The sequence below is a fragment of the Mirounga leonina genome, unplaced genomic scaffold, assembly GCF_011800145.1.
Source record: "Mirounga leonina isolate KUSES-001 unplaced genomic scaffold, KU_Mleo_1.0 Mir_166, whole genome shotgun sequence".
Classification (NCBI taxonomy): Eukaryota; Metazoa; Chordata; class Mammalia; order Carnivora; family Phocidae; genus Mirounga; species Mirounga leonina.
Genome location: NW_023270418.1, coordinates 24,435,545 through 24,449,911, shown reverse-complemented (window position 1 = coordinate 24,449,911; position 14,367 = coordinate 24,435,545). Strand labels below are relative to the sequence as shown.

At 42.8% G+C, this 14,367-nt stretch overlaps 1 protein-coding gene across 10 annotated transcripts in view; it reads left to right on the top strand.

Annotated features, from left to right (window-relative positions):
* Positions 1 to 5,524: 5,524 nt before the first annotated feature.
* Positions 5,525 to 14,367, top strand: part of CELF1 (CUGBP Elav-like family member 1) — an 80,591-nt gene continuing 71,748 nt past the window's right edge. For 6 of the 10 annotated variants that reach the window (XM_035012833.1, XM_035012837.1, XM_035012838.1 and 3 more), the window contains exon 1: positions 5,526 to 5,679. The gene's annotated coding sequence lies outside the window, so the exon portion shown is untranslated. Of the gene's footprint in view, positions 5,680 to 14,367 lie in introns of all 10 variants that reach the window. The other 4 variants (XM_035012826.1, XM_035012823.1, XM_035012825.1 and 1 more) reach the window with 1 other exon arrangement.

Sequence of the window (14,367 nt, the reverse complement as noted above, 5' to 3'; positions counted from 1 at the left end):
CATGACCCGAGCCCAAATCATGAGTTACTTACTTAACTGAGTCACCCAGGTCCCCTTAAGATTTTATTTTTTAAAATAGAGTGGCTCAGATGGTTAAGCACCTGCCTTTGGCTCAGGTCATGATCCCAGAGTCCTGGGATCGAGCCCTGCATCGGACTCCCTGTTTGGCGGGGAGCCTGCTTCTCCCTCTCCCTCTACTGTCCCCCCTGCTTGTGCTCTCTCGCTCTCTCTGTCAAATAAATAAATAAAATCTTAAAAAAATATATATATACATATTTTAAATCAATCTCTACCCCCACTGGGAGTCTTGAACTGACAAACCCAAGATCAAGAGTCACATGCTCTACTGATTGAGCCAGCCAGGTGCCCCCTCTTTAAAGAGTTTTTTTTACTTATTTGACAGAGAGAGAGCAGAGTGGGAGAGAGAACACAAGGTGGGGTGCAGGGGAAGAGGGAGAAGCAGATTCCCCACTGAACAGGGAGCCCGATGTGGGGCTTGATCCCAGGATCCTGGGATCATGACCTGAGCTGAAGGCAGACGCTTAACTGACTGAGCCAACCAAGTGCCCAGAGCACTGTTAATATTTTAATAAACATTCTTTCTGGGTTTTGTCACTCTCCACAAACACACTCTGTAACAAAGGTGGAATCATATTGTAACTATATTTTGCTACCTGCTTTATTCACTAAGCATGTGTCATGAACATTTTCTCCACAATTGTATTTTCCTCTATCATTGTTTGAACTTATATATAATATTCTAGGCTATGGATATACCATATTTTATCAGTCTCCTTATGCTATTTCAACAATGTTTTGATCCATACACACCACTGGTACATCTCTGCACTTATCCATGATTATTTCCTTAAGAAAAATTCCTAGAGGAGCACCTGGGTGGCTCAGTCGGTTAATTGTTTGCCTTCGGCTCAGGTCATGATCCTGGGGTCCTGGGATCAAGCCCTACATTAGGCTGCTTGCTCAGCGGGGAGTCTACTTCTCCCTCTGCCACTCTCCCTGCTTGTGCTCTCTCTCTCTCAAATAAATAAAATCTTAAAAAAAGAAAGAAAAATTCCTAGAAAGGTATGTAAAATTTCAAATTTAGACAGACTATCTGAACTTTACTCTCACCAGCACTTGGAGAGGGCCTGTTTTTTTGCACCTTTGATAACATTAGCTATTTTTAAAAACTAATCTTTAATATTATTGTTGTTGTTATTGTTATTATTTATGTATTCATTATTTTTTAAATGTAAGCTACATGCCCAACATGGGGCTTGAACTCATGATCCCAAGATAAAGAATCGCATGCTCTACTGACTGAGTCAGCCAGGCACCCCTTTAAAAAAATTATTTATTTATTTATTTTTACTTATTTACATACTTATTTATTTGTTTTTTGTTTTGTTGTTTATTTATTTTTAAACAAATCTTAATCAATTTGGAAGGCAACAAATGAAATAGGGGCACCTGGCTGGCTCAGTTGGTAGCATCTGTGACTCTTGATCTCTGGGTTGTAAGTTTGAGCCCCATGATGGGTGTAGAGATCACTTAAAATCTTTAAGGGGCACCTGAGTGGCTCAGTTGGTTAAGCGTCTGCCTTTGGCTCAGGTCATGATCCTGGGGTCCTGGGATCAAGTCCCACATTGGCTCCCCCTGCTCTGTAGGGAGCCTGCCACTCCCCCTGCTTGTGCTCTCTCTGTCAAATAAATAACTAAAATCTTTTTTTTTTTAAGATTTTATTTATTTGTTTATTTGAGAGAGAGAGAGAGAGAGAGAGAGAGAGAGAGAAACAGCATGAGAGGGGATAGGGTCAGAGGGAGAAGCAGGCTCCCCAACGAGCCAGGAGCCCGATGCGGGACTCGATCCCAGGACCCTGGGATCATGACCTGAGCCGAAGGCAGTCGCTTAACCAACTGAGCCACCCAGGCGCCCAATAACTAAAATCTTAAAAAAAATAAAATCTTTAAGTGAAATAGGGAGCTTTTCATACTTGTTTGCATCTCAGGCTTTTTGTATTTGGACTATTTAGTATTTTGTCTTGCCCTGAAGCCCTTTGAAGTTATAGGAGCCTATTTGTGCTTTTCATGTAATTGTCATGCCTGCTGGTCTCCACCCACCCACCACTTTGGGCTGGTGGGCTGTGGCCCTCCTTGGTAACTAGATGCGAGAGTCACACTAGTACCCTGCAACAAGGGTTACTTCCTCTCTGCCAATGGGAGCTGCAAGTCAAGAGACAGATAAAAAAGGGAAAAGTTTTTGGTTGCCCTTCAAGAAATACCTACTGAGTCAGATACTATGAAAAAAAAACCAACAAAAACCTGGAGAGACAATAAGAAAATGGGCGTGATCCCTACCTTCATCTAACTCATGGGTAGGTTCCAGGAAGCTTCTGAAGGCTAAGCAATTCATTCTCTTTTTTCATACCCAGCACCTAGATATGCTCATTCACGAATTCAACAATATGTATTGACGGGGGAGGGGAAGTGGATGAAGATGGTCAAAAGGTATAAACTTTCAGTTATAAATCAGTACTAAGGATCTAATATGCAACATGATGACTATAGTTAACACTGTGCTATGGTATATGGGAAAGTTATTAAAAGAGTAGATCCTAAGTTCTCATCACGAGGAAGAAAACTTTTTTTTGTATCTATATGAGATGATGGATGTTAACTAAACTTATGGTGGTAACCATTTCACAATATATGTAAGTCAAATTTAAAAACCAATATTTATTGAGCATCTATTATGGTTAGGCATTATTCTAGGCCCTGAGGATATAAAACAGACAAAGTCCCTATTCCTGTAGAATTTACCATCTGATTGGGGTGGGGTTTACAAATAAAATGAGTAAAATATGAAGTACAAAATATACTCTGTTAGATGGTAATTAGTGCTTTGGATAAAAATAAGGCAGGAAAGGGGGATTAGAAGCATGGGTGTATGTGTGTGTAATTTTAATTATTTCTGTCTTTCTGTGTGTGTGTAATTTTATTTTATTTATTTTATTTATTTTAAAAGATCTTATTTATTTGAGAGAGAGAGAGAGCATAAGCAGAGGAGGGGCAGAGGAAGAAGCAGACTCTCTGCTGAGCAGGGAGCCTGACATGGGGCTGGATCCCAGGACCTGAAGGCAGATGCTTAACTGACTGAGCCACCCAGGCACCCCTGTGTATGTGTAATTTTATTTTTTTTTTAAAGATTTTATTTATTTATTTGACAGCGAGAGAGACAGCAAGAGAGTGAGCACAAGCAGGGGAAGTGGGGGAGGGAGAAGCAGGCTTCCCGCAGAGCAGGGAGCCTGATGCGGGGCTCGATCCCAGACCTTGGGATCATGACCTGAGCCAAAGGCAGACGCCTAACGACTGAGCCACCCAGGCGCCCCGATGTATGTGTAATTTTAAATGAGGTGGTCAGAGAAGGCCCAACAAGAAGGTGACATTTACGTCAAGACTTGAAGGAGGTAAGGAAGTGAGCCAGGTGCATATCTGGATGATTCTGTGGCCCACAAAGACAGTCTGTTTACAAAGTTTGTACAATCTATGGCAGCTGGGAGACAAATATAAAATTAATTGTCGTAATGTATATGACAACATTCTATAATTTGTAATGATCTATAAACATAAGATGTTTTCAGTAAATTACACATATAATTAACAAGAACAAGATCATATATCAGCATTATAAATGTATATAAAATCATAAACTATATGGTACAATTAGGGAATATGATAATGCATAATTTAGGGGCTAATTGTTCCTGTCTGTATGGTACCAGAAAAACTGTAGGTTTTTTTTCCCCCCAAAGAGGAAAGAGGTGTTTCCAACACATGGGGAAACCCTTGGAGCTTCTGCTTGGGAGTGCCTTTATTATTTATTTATTTATTTATAAGATTTTTATTTATTTATTTCAGAGGGAGCGCAAGCATGAGCAGGGGAAGGGCAGAAGGAGAAGCAGACACCCTGCTGAGCAGAGAGCCTGACACCAGGCTGGATCCCAGGACCCTGGGATCATGACCTCAGCCCAAGGCCAACGTTTAACCAGCTGAGCCAACCAGGCGCCCCTATTTTTTATTTTTTGTGGTGAGGTAGGGTATAAGCTGTATTTGTGGATATAGGAATTATTTGCTCTGGGAAGCCAGGTGATGTTACAGAGAAATCATTTGCAAACCTATGAGCTAATTGCCTGTTGCTGGGGCCAAAAGGTCCCAGAACGAAGTTTTCTTTTTTTAATGTGTATTTCACTGTCACATAAGATGTAGGACCTGCATTAGCCTTTTTAAACAAAAGAACAAACAAACAAACAACAAACAGTTGTGGTTTGAATTCCACCTAGATCTTGGGATTCCTGAGTCACTCTGAAGGAGGTCTTTCAGGACCTAACCTGCGTTGCTAAAAAACATTTTGGGGGGGCGCCTGGGTGGCTCAGTCGTTAAGCGTCTGCCTTCCGCTCAGGTCATGATCCCAGAGTCCTGGGATCGAGTTCCGCATCGGGCTCCCAGCTCTGTGGGGAGCCTCCTTCTCCCTCTCCTCCCCACTTGTGCTCTCTATCTCTGTCTTTCTCTCTCAAATAAATAAAATCTAAAAAAACATCTTTTTTAAATAATAAAAAATAATTTTTTTTTCTGGGAAAAGTAGGTTAGGCCTGGGCAATCAGTTTTGTTTTTTTTTTTAAGATTTTATTTATTTATTTGACAGAGAGAGAGAGAGACAGCTAGAGAGGGAACACAAGCAGGGGGAGTGGGAGAGGGAGAAGCAGGCTCCTGAAGAGCAGGGAGCCCGATGCGAGGCTCCATCCCAGGGTCCTGGGATCGTGACCTGAGCCAAAGGCCGACGCTTAACGACTGAGCCACCCAGGCACCCTATGGGCAATCACTCTCTTAATGAGAACCCTTTGAGCTTCCTGGCGCTGCAGGGATTTCTGCAAGGTTGTGCGTTCACACAGCGGATCATCCTGCTAGAAAGCACTCCCTAACTCAGAAAGCTTGCAGTATACACTCACGTTCCACATCTCAGCAAAGAATGAAGAAGGCCTGGATTCCGTTGCTTGTCTGTTGGGGCAGAAGGAGGGTGTGTCATGTGCCCAAACCTGGCCAAGCACCATTCCATTCACTCATTCATTCATTCATCAAATATTTTATTATGCGCATGATTCAGTGCCACGCAGAGGTCCTCGCCCACCAAGTCATCCAGAACTGTGGGTACGGTGCTCAGGGCCGAGAACTTCAGATTCTCAGGCCGGGTCTGCCCACCCTTTCCATCAGTAGAGCTCCGAGACAAAGAGATGCGCTCCTGTAGTTCCCCGGGCTGAGGGTTCCGCCCGCAGCCCCGGGGGCTTCGGCGCGCCTGCTTCTCCACTCCCCAGCCCGAGGGGGCGCTGCAGCGCCGCGCGCTCCGCTCGCCCCTGCGCCGCGTTCTGCTCCTCTCGGCGCTGCGGGCCGCACCGCGGTGGTACGTTCCCGCTCACCGCCCTCCCCCTCCTCCTCCTCGGCCCTCCCCGCCGGTGGTAGGTGCCGGAAGTGCCGCCATTTTGGGGTGTTCTGCTCTGGCGGCAGCGGCAGCGGCGGCGGGACGCGGAGGCTCCCCCGGGACTCGGCCTCAGCAGCGAGGCGGCGGCAGCGGCTGCGGAGGCGCAGGCAGCAGCTGAGGCAGCGGCGGGCTCAGGTGCAGCCGCTGGTGAGTGCGGCGGCCACGGGTTAACGGGCCGCGGGTGGGAGGGAAAGGAGGCAGGAGGGAGGCGCCGCGGGGCGGGTCCGGTCCTGGCGGCTGCGGGTCACAGGGCCCTTCGGGCGCGGCCGCTCCTGGCTCCCCCGCGCCCCGGGGGCAGGTCGGCGATCTCCTCCCGCGTGTCGGGGCCCTCCGCCTCCCGGGTCCCGCCGCCCTAGTCCGGCGCGTGCCCCCGCGCCCAGGGAGACCCGCCCTCCTCGTGGCCTTCCCCCTTCTCCCCGCGCCCTTTGCCTTCACCCTCTGGGCCCCGAGGGCTTCGTTCCCCGCCCGGGGGTAGCTCCTTTCTCTTTTTTCCGGCCGCCGTGCCAGACCCGGGCTGTCTGCCCGGGACACCCCTTCCTTCCTCCTGACGTCCCACGTGTTCTTGGTGCCGACCCCTGGAGGGGGGCCCAGGACCCCTGCCTTAGTGGGGGGTAGCGCTTCTCTTCCCGAGCCTCGAGAGCCCCCCGTTCCCCGCCCCAGATCCGCTAGGGCCTTGGCTCGCCCTCCCCCCACATCAGGTGCTCACCCAGTCGTGGCCTAGTAGCAGGGCTGGAATCTCGCACCCGAGAGCACGGAGCGCACATTGAAGAGCGTTTTTCTGTAGGGACCTGGCTTTGGATTTAAAGCCGGTGTGGTGTCTTGCTTGCGGTCTTTGGGGCAGGATGTTTTAATTCTTAGGACTATAGCACAGGCTCCAAGGAGCTTCTCGTCGGTTCAGGCTCATCCTCCTAGTTGACGGGAAGGTGGCGAGATTTGGGTTGGAGTCTGTTTCAGCAAAATGGAATCTTCTTCTCTCCAGCAGAGTTAATGCTGTACTTTTATTACCCTCGAGTAGGAAGGCTGTGTAACAGTTTTAAATAGCGGCAGTGCTTTATAATGTGTGCAGTGTAAGAGGTTACAGGTACTCAGCGAATCCTTTACAGGAACTTCATCTTTTAAAGGTCTTTTCGCTGTCTCTGATTCTTTGTAGATTGGAGAGGCTTAATTGCATTCTTTCACCTTTTCCTCAAGTGTGGCGTCTCTTAGAGGACTCTGCAAGTTCAGTTTCTCCTTAACATTCTTGGGGAGAAAGAAGGCGTCTCCACATAGAAGCACACAGGGTTCCTTTCTGTTTTAACATTAATGAGTCCACTCGGAAGATCATGAAGTTGCCATAGCATGCATAAACTATTGCCAGAGCCCCCCCCCCCCCGCATGCCAGTTTTTATACTCTTAGTCTAGCTTTACCTACAGTGTGTGGTTTCTGATTATGAATTAGCCAAGATTGAAGCATTGCTGTTAGTAAAGCAAAGCTGGAGCTTTCAGCTGTTTCTTTAACCAGGAAGTTTGTGGTTCCCCCAGTGGTTTTTTTTCCTCTTGTCTGTCCACCACCTGTTTCCCTTAAGAATGGCTCTTAGCCCAGAGCATAGGTCTCAACTTTTCTCCAATCCTTCATTCTTGTGCATAGGGTTTTCTTATGCTAGGTGGTATCTAGGCTTAAAATCCATTAGCATGTGGGGCTGTTAGACATAAAATATCTTTTCCAACTCTTGCTTTTCAGATGAGGAAACTGAAGCCCCCAGAGGTTAAGTGACTTACTTGCCCGGTTACATAGCAAGTATTCTTAAAAGAGTCCCATCATAGATTTAAAAAACAAAACAAACAGTATTGGCAATAATGCAAGTTGCCTTTTAAGATGTGATGGAATGGGGAGGGCCCTGGGATTGAAGTTAAAAGGCCTGATGATTCTTGCTTTGTCCGTTGCTAGGTATACAACCTTGACCAAGTCACTTAACTGTTCTGAGCCTCAGTTTATTCTCATCTGCAAAATGGAGGACATAGTGTCTGTCTCCTAGGGTGCTAATTCAGCTTCAGTGCAGTATGTGTGAAAGTGCCTGTGGTGTAAGAGGCAGACAGTGAGATTTTGAGCCAGAGTGTTTATTTTTCTAAAGATTTCCACTTAATTTTCTTATTACAGAAGCTACAGATTCATTATAAAAAATACAGAAAAGAAATGAAGAAACTCACTCTTAGTCCCATCACGCATAAGTGATTGTTAGTCCTTGGTCTTTATCTTGTCCTTTTTTTATACTAGACAAATGTTTATTATTTTACCAAAATAATAAGTTTATCCTCACAGTTTTGTGATGTCTTTTTAAGATTTAATAGTATGTGGTAGGCATGGTTTAACAAGCACAGTTAATTTATTATTTTTTTAAATATATTTTAAATGGTGCTGTGGATTTAATAGCTCCAGCACATGTGAGGTGGGCCAGTGGATGTCCAGCAAGGCACAGAAAAGTTGCTCTTTTATTTATTTTTAAGATTTTACTTATTTATTTATTTTAGAGTGAGAACACCTTCATGTGTGGGCAGGGGCAGGAACAGAGGGAGAGGGACAAGCAGACTCCACTCTGAGCGTGGAGCCGGATGCCGGGCTCAATCTCATCACCCCAAGAGCCGGATACTTAACTGACTGAGCCACCCAAGTGCCCCAGAAAAGTTGCTCTTTTAAACATATGCTGGGATCGAAGAAGAGAGGGAAAGGAAGGGCAGAGACTTAACATTTATCATATGTCTACCATGTAAAAAAAAAAAAAAAAAAATATATATATATATATACACATACACATATATATATATTTTTTTTTGATAAAGATTTGGGCTCTCCTGCTAAATGTTGGTGGAGAGTTCTGAATTCTGTCATCCTTCCCATGACTGCCACTGCAGTTTAAGTTTCCTGTGAGACTGGACCTAAGGAAGGAGAGGTGGTTAGAAGGTGATGGTATGCCTTGGAAAGGGGGAGAAGAGCTGTCACTTGGCGGCCCTGGTGAAGAAGTTGGAGGAAGTAGGAACATAGTAGGAGCATAGTTACCTCTGCTCAGGGCTCAGGGTACTTTGAACAAATTGCTCGTTTTTTCTTCCCCCCAAATTTCTCTAAGCCATGGAATTAAGGATTTAGGTAAGCTATTTCCTCAGCTTTTTTTTTTTTTTTAGCAGCTTTATTGAGATACAATTCACATACCATACAATTCAGTGGGCTTTCTATTACCTTATTAATTTTAAAAAATTGTGGTAAAGGCAGCTCTTTCTGCCCACAGGTCCTGTCCCTGTGCTTTAATAAAACCACCTTTTTTGCATCCCCCCAAAAATAAATAAATAAAAAATTGTAGTAAATTATTTATAACAAAAGTTGGCCATTTAAATCAGTTTTTGTATTTGTATTTTTTAAAAAGATTTTATTTATTTAACAGAAGGCAAGAGAGCACAAGCAGGGTGAGCGGCAGAGGGAGAGGGAGAAGCTGGCACCCTGCTGAGCAGGGAGCCCGATGTGGGGCTCCATCCCAGGACTCTGGGATCATGACCTGAGCTGAAGGCAGACCCTTCATCTACTGAGCCACCCAGGCACTCCGATATATTTGCATTTTTTAATGTAAAAAACAACATAAAGCTTACTATTTTAACTATTTTTGTGTAGTTCTGTGGCATTAAGTGCGTTCCCATTGATGGGAAACATATCTTCAGAACTTTTTCGTTTTGGAAATCTGAAACTTTATACCCATTAAACAACTCCCCTCTTCTTCCTACCGCCAGCCCCTGGTAACCACCAGTCTGTTTCCTGTTTTATGAATTTGACTGCTTTTGGATACCTCATATAAGTGGAGTTATATAGTATTGGCTTCTTGTAACTGGCTTATTTCACTTACCATAATATCTTTAAGGTTCATCCATGTTGTAGTATGTGACAGGATTTCCTTACTTTTAAAGACCAGATAGTACTGGGGTACCTGGCTGGCTCATTCAGTGGAACATGCGACTCCTGATCTTGAGTTGGAGCCCCATGTTAGGTGTAGAGATTACTTTAAAAAAAAAAAAAAGTCTGGTTAATACTCCATTTTATGTATATACCACATTTTGTTTATCCATTCATCTTTTGATAGACATGAGTAGTTTCTACCTTTTGACCATTGTGATTAGTGCTGCAATGAGTGTGCAAATATCTCTTAGAGACCCTTCTTTCAATTCTTATAATAGCCAGAATTGGGACTGCTGGATCACATAGTAGTTCTATTTTCAATTTCTAGGAACCTTCATACTGTTTTCCATAGTGGTTGCACTATTTTACAATCCCACCAACAGTGCACAAGGGTTCCAGTATCCACATCTTTGCTAACATTTGTTATTTTATGTGTGTATGTGTTTAAATAGTAGCCATCCTAATAGGGTATGAGGGGATTTTTTTTTAAAATTGAAGTGTAGTTTCATGTTCAATATTATTTTAGTTTCATGTAAGCAGTATGGTGATTGGATATTTATATACATAACTTCATTGTAGTTTTGATTTGCATTTCTCTTATTAATGATGTTAATTGAACTTCTTTTCATACGGTTGTTGGCTATTTGTATATCATCTTTGCAGAAATATCTATTGAAGTCTTTGAAATCAGGTTATATGATTTCTTTGTTGAGCTGTGGTTGTTTTATGTATTGTGAATATTGATCTTTTATCAGATATATGATGTGCAAAAACACTTTTGCCCATGTCTTTTCAGTGTTCATTTTGTCTTTTGTCTGATTTTGCTTTTGTTGCCTATGCTTTTGGTGTCTTATCCAAGAAGTCACTTCCAAGTCTAATGCCTTGAAGTTTTTCCCCTATGTTTTCTTCTAGGAGTTTTATGGTTTTAAGTTTAAGTCATTTTAACTTTTTTTTTTTTTTAAGATATTTATTTGACAGAGAGACCCAGCGAGAGAGGGAACACAAGCAGGGGGAGTGGGAGAGGAAGAAGCAGGCTTCCTGCTGAGCAGGGAGCCCGATGCGGGGCTCGATCCCAGGACCCTGAGACCATGACCTGAGCCGAAGGCAGACGCTTAACAACTGAGCCACCCAGGAGCGCCAACTTTTTTTTTTTTTTTTAAAGCTTTTATTTATTTATTTGAGAGAGAGCATGAGAGGGAAGAGGGTCAGAGGGAGAAGCAGACCCCCTGCTGAGCAGGGAGCCCGATGCGGGACTCGATCCCGAGACTCCAGGACCATGACCTGAGCCGAAGGCAGTCGCTTAACCAACTGAGCCACCCAGGCGCTCCTACTTTTTTTTTTTTCAGAGTAAAATTTAGTGGCATTGAGTACATTCACAATGTTATTCAGTCCTCCTCACCACTGTTTCTAAAATATTTTCATTTGAAATAAAAATTCTGTAACTAGAATTTTTAGCGATAACTAATTTATCAGAATTATTTATCTCATTTATCTAATAAACCAGAATTTAAGCGAAAACTCACCATTCTACCCTCCTCCTAGCCCCTGGTAACCTCTACACTACTTTCTGTCTCTATGAATTTGCCTATTTTAGGTATTTCACGTAACTGGAATCAGAATATTTGTCCTTTTGTGTCTGGATTATTTCACTTAGCATGATGTTTTCAAGGTTCATCCGTGTTGTAGCATGTATCAGGATGTCATTCCTTTTTGTGGCTGATTTTCTCTGCTTTTTTGAGGCCAGGGATGTCTTTTTCATCCTTTTTTTTTTTTAAGGTTTATTTATTTGAGAGAGTGCACGCGAGAGCAAGAGCAGGGGGAGGGGCAAAGAGAAACGGGGAGAGAGAATCTCAAGCAGTCTCCTCTCTGAGCACAGAGCCTGATGCAGGGCTCAGTCTCATGATCCTGAGATCATGAACTGAGCCGAAACCAAGAGTTGGACACTCAACTGACTGAGCCATCCAGGAGCCATAGGGATGTCTCTTTCATCTTGATACCTCACCCTCTCTTGGAGCTCTTTCATAAAGGCTGTTGAACTGATTCGAATTCATGTTCTTAATGTGGGTTCCCAGTCACGGGGGATGTCCACTGACATATGCAAAACTCTTGAAAATTCAAACATATTAGTGTGTGTAAAAGTCTATTTTGGTAACCCAAGCCATAGTTATTGGCATCATTTCTAATTCTGGTCTAGTTATAATTTCCAATTTTTCAGTGTACATCATTTTCAGAATATTTTGTTGTGTACAGAAAAAGTGTCACATGAAGGGAACAAGAGTAAAGAATAGGCAAATTTCTACCTTTGCTTTTTAACTATGTAGTGGTTTTGTTAGGGGGTGGATTGATATCTAGGTACTCCATATTGTGTAGAGATAGGTTTTTCATAAACAGAATTTAATGGCCTAGTTAGAATAAATAACTAATGCTCTTAGGGTAAGAGCATTTTGAAGGTAATCATAAGTCCTCCTGGTTTGTTTCAGTATGAACAAAACTCTTCATTCTCATGCATGAAAGGCTTTTTTTTTTTTTTTTAAGATTTTATTTATTTGTTTGACAGAAACACAGTGAGAGAGGGAACACAAGCAGGGGGAGTGGGAGAGGGAGAAGCAGGCTTCCCGTGGAGCAGGGAGCCTGATGCGGAGCTTGATCTTGATCCCAGGACCCTGGGATCATGACCTGAGCCGAAGGCAGACGCTTGACGGACACCCAGGCACCCCATGAAAGGCCTTTTTTTTTAAGATGAGCTTCTGCCTGCCTTTTTTTTGGAGGTTCATAACTGATTTTTATCTGCTTATCTACGTTTCTTCTCTTTACTTTTTGGACTTAGCCTCCCACTCCATTTTCCTCCTCTCCAGTTATCAAGGGAATTTTAATATTAGTCCTTGGGGTATGGGATGAACTGGAAGTTTTATTCATTCAGCCATTGTCCCAAAGCTATTACAGCCCTCACAATACTTAACACGTGGGACTTTATTTAGGGTCAGGGAGGACATGCATGTTTTCTTCAAACAACATGAAACCATTCTTTTGTTCAAAACTATTTTTTGATTTTTGGTTATTTTAATAGTAGTTAGAATGTATTATGAAAGTTTAAGTATTTCAGAAATATAGTTTGAACCAGAGATTAAAATCCAGTGTAGTTTTTTTGAATGGGACCTCTTTTTTTTTTTTAAGATTTTATTTATTTATTTATTTGAGAGAGAGAGAGAGAGCGCGCGTGTGCACTGGGGAAGGAGCAGAGGGAGAGGGACAAGCAGACTGTGCTGAGCGGAGCTAGATGCAGGGGGCTTGGGGCTCAAGCTCAGGACCCCAAGATCATGACCTGAGCCGGAATCAAGAGTCAGCTTAACTGACCAAGCCACCCAGGCACCCCTTTGAATGGGACTTCTCACAGGGGCCAAGGTTGATTGCTGTTAGTATAATCCTGTATTTACCTGCACATTTCTTCCTAGAGGTGCTATGGATGCTGAAATGGTCAAGTAAAATAGAAACAAGAAATTTGTTAAAACCTGGAAAATTAGTCTCCCTATAATTGAGATTTGATCTCTGATTTTCTAGTCCTTAAAATGGAAACTTGTGGCTTGAAAGAATGATGTGATTTGAAAGGGATTTATAACCATAGCCTTGGAGGAATAGGTGTGACTGCTGCAGTCAAAAATTGGTACCTTCACTGTGTCACCTTCAGCATTTCTGGGCCTGTTTTTTCATCTTTAAAATGGAGATACCAACTTGGAATGGTAATATGAGAATTAATTGAGATAACTAATGCTTAGCATTGAGCAGTGCCTGGTAAAGTGTTGATGATGTTATTTTTTTTCATCTGTAAAAATGGGCATATATTTATCTCATGAATCAGTAACACAGTTCAACCAAATAAAACAGCACAGTTAAAATGCCTAATAGGACCATACATAAACAGGCAGTAAGTTAGTGTTCATTTTGTTTCCCCTTTTGGGTGTATTTTGTTTCACATTTTCCTTTGTGCTGGCTTAAGGGATAAGATTGTTTCCTAAAGTCCAATTTGTGCATCTGAAATGTTTTGCTACACAGGGCATCCTTTGCCATAGAACCTGTTTAGTTCATTGTTCCCCTCTGGAATATTTGGGTAATGTGGTTTCCTAGATTCATCTTCACTGTATTTCTCACATGAGAGTCTGTTGATAGGAGTCTCCTATGTTCATAGAAAATTGAAAAATACAGGTGAGTATATTACTGGATTTGTAATAGGCCTGGGTCTCTTTCTAATTAGGTAACTAGTTTTAGGCATGGAGGGAGAGAGCCGGCTCTAATATTTAGAGTAGTAATGTAGATGAAAGAGTTAATCATGATCAGTTTAGTTGTTTGCTTTGTAAACTATGTTGTAGGAAGAATCCTTATTTGAGCTTTGTAATTTGCTAGTTTACGTGATGAGTTTTTTGTAATTGTAACTCTGTCCTTGTCATGAAATTGGCTGTTAAAATGTCTTTATTTTTTTTAAGATTTTATTTGACAGAGCACGAGCGAGAGAGAGCAAGTGAGAGAGCACAAGCTGGGGTAGGGGCAGAGAGAGAAGCAGACTCCCCACTGAGTAGGGAGCCCAATGCAGGGCTCCATCCCAGAACCCTTGGATCACAACCTGAGCTGAAGGCAGACACTTAACTGACTGAGCCACCCAGGTGCCCCTAAATTGTCTTTAAAGTAGAGGTTTTCTTACAGAATTAATCAGCAGAACTGTTCTGTAGTATTTTTAAATCTCTGCTATGTTATGGAGGCCATGTGGGTATATCTGTTTATTTTAAACTTATTTGAATTCCAGAACTGTAAAATTTTTCAAGAGTTTTATATCCATCATAAAATTCATATTGACTTAACATATTCTTTCTGCTAAGGAAATCTTTAATTCTCCTAAAAATTTTGTCTCCTAGGCCAGAGGCATAAAT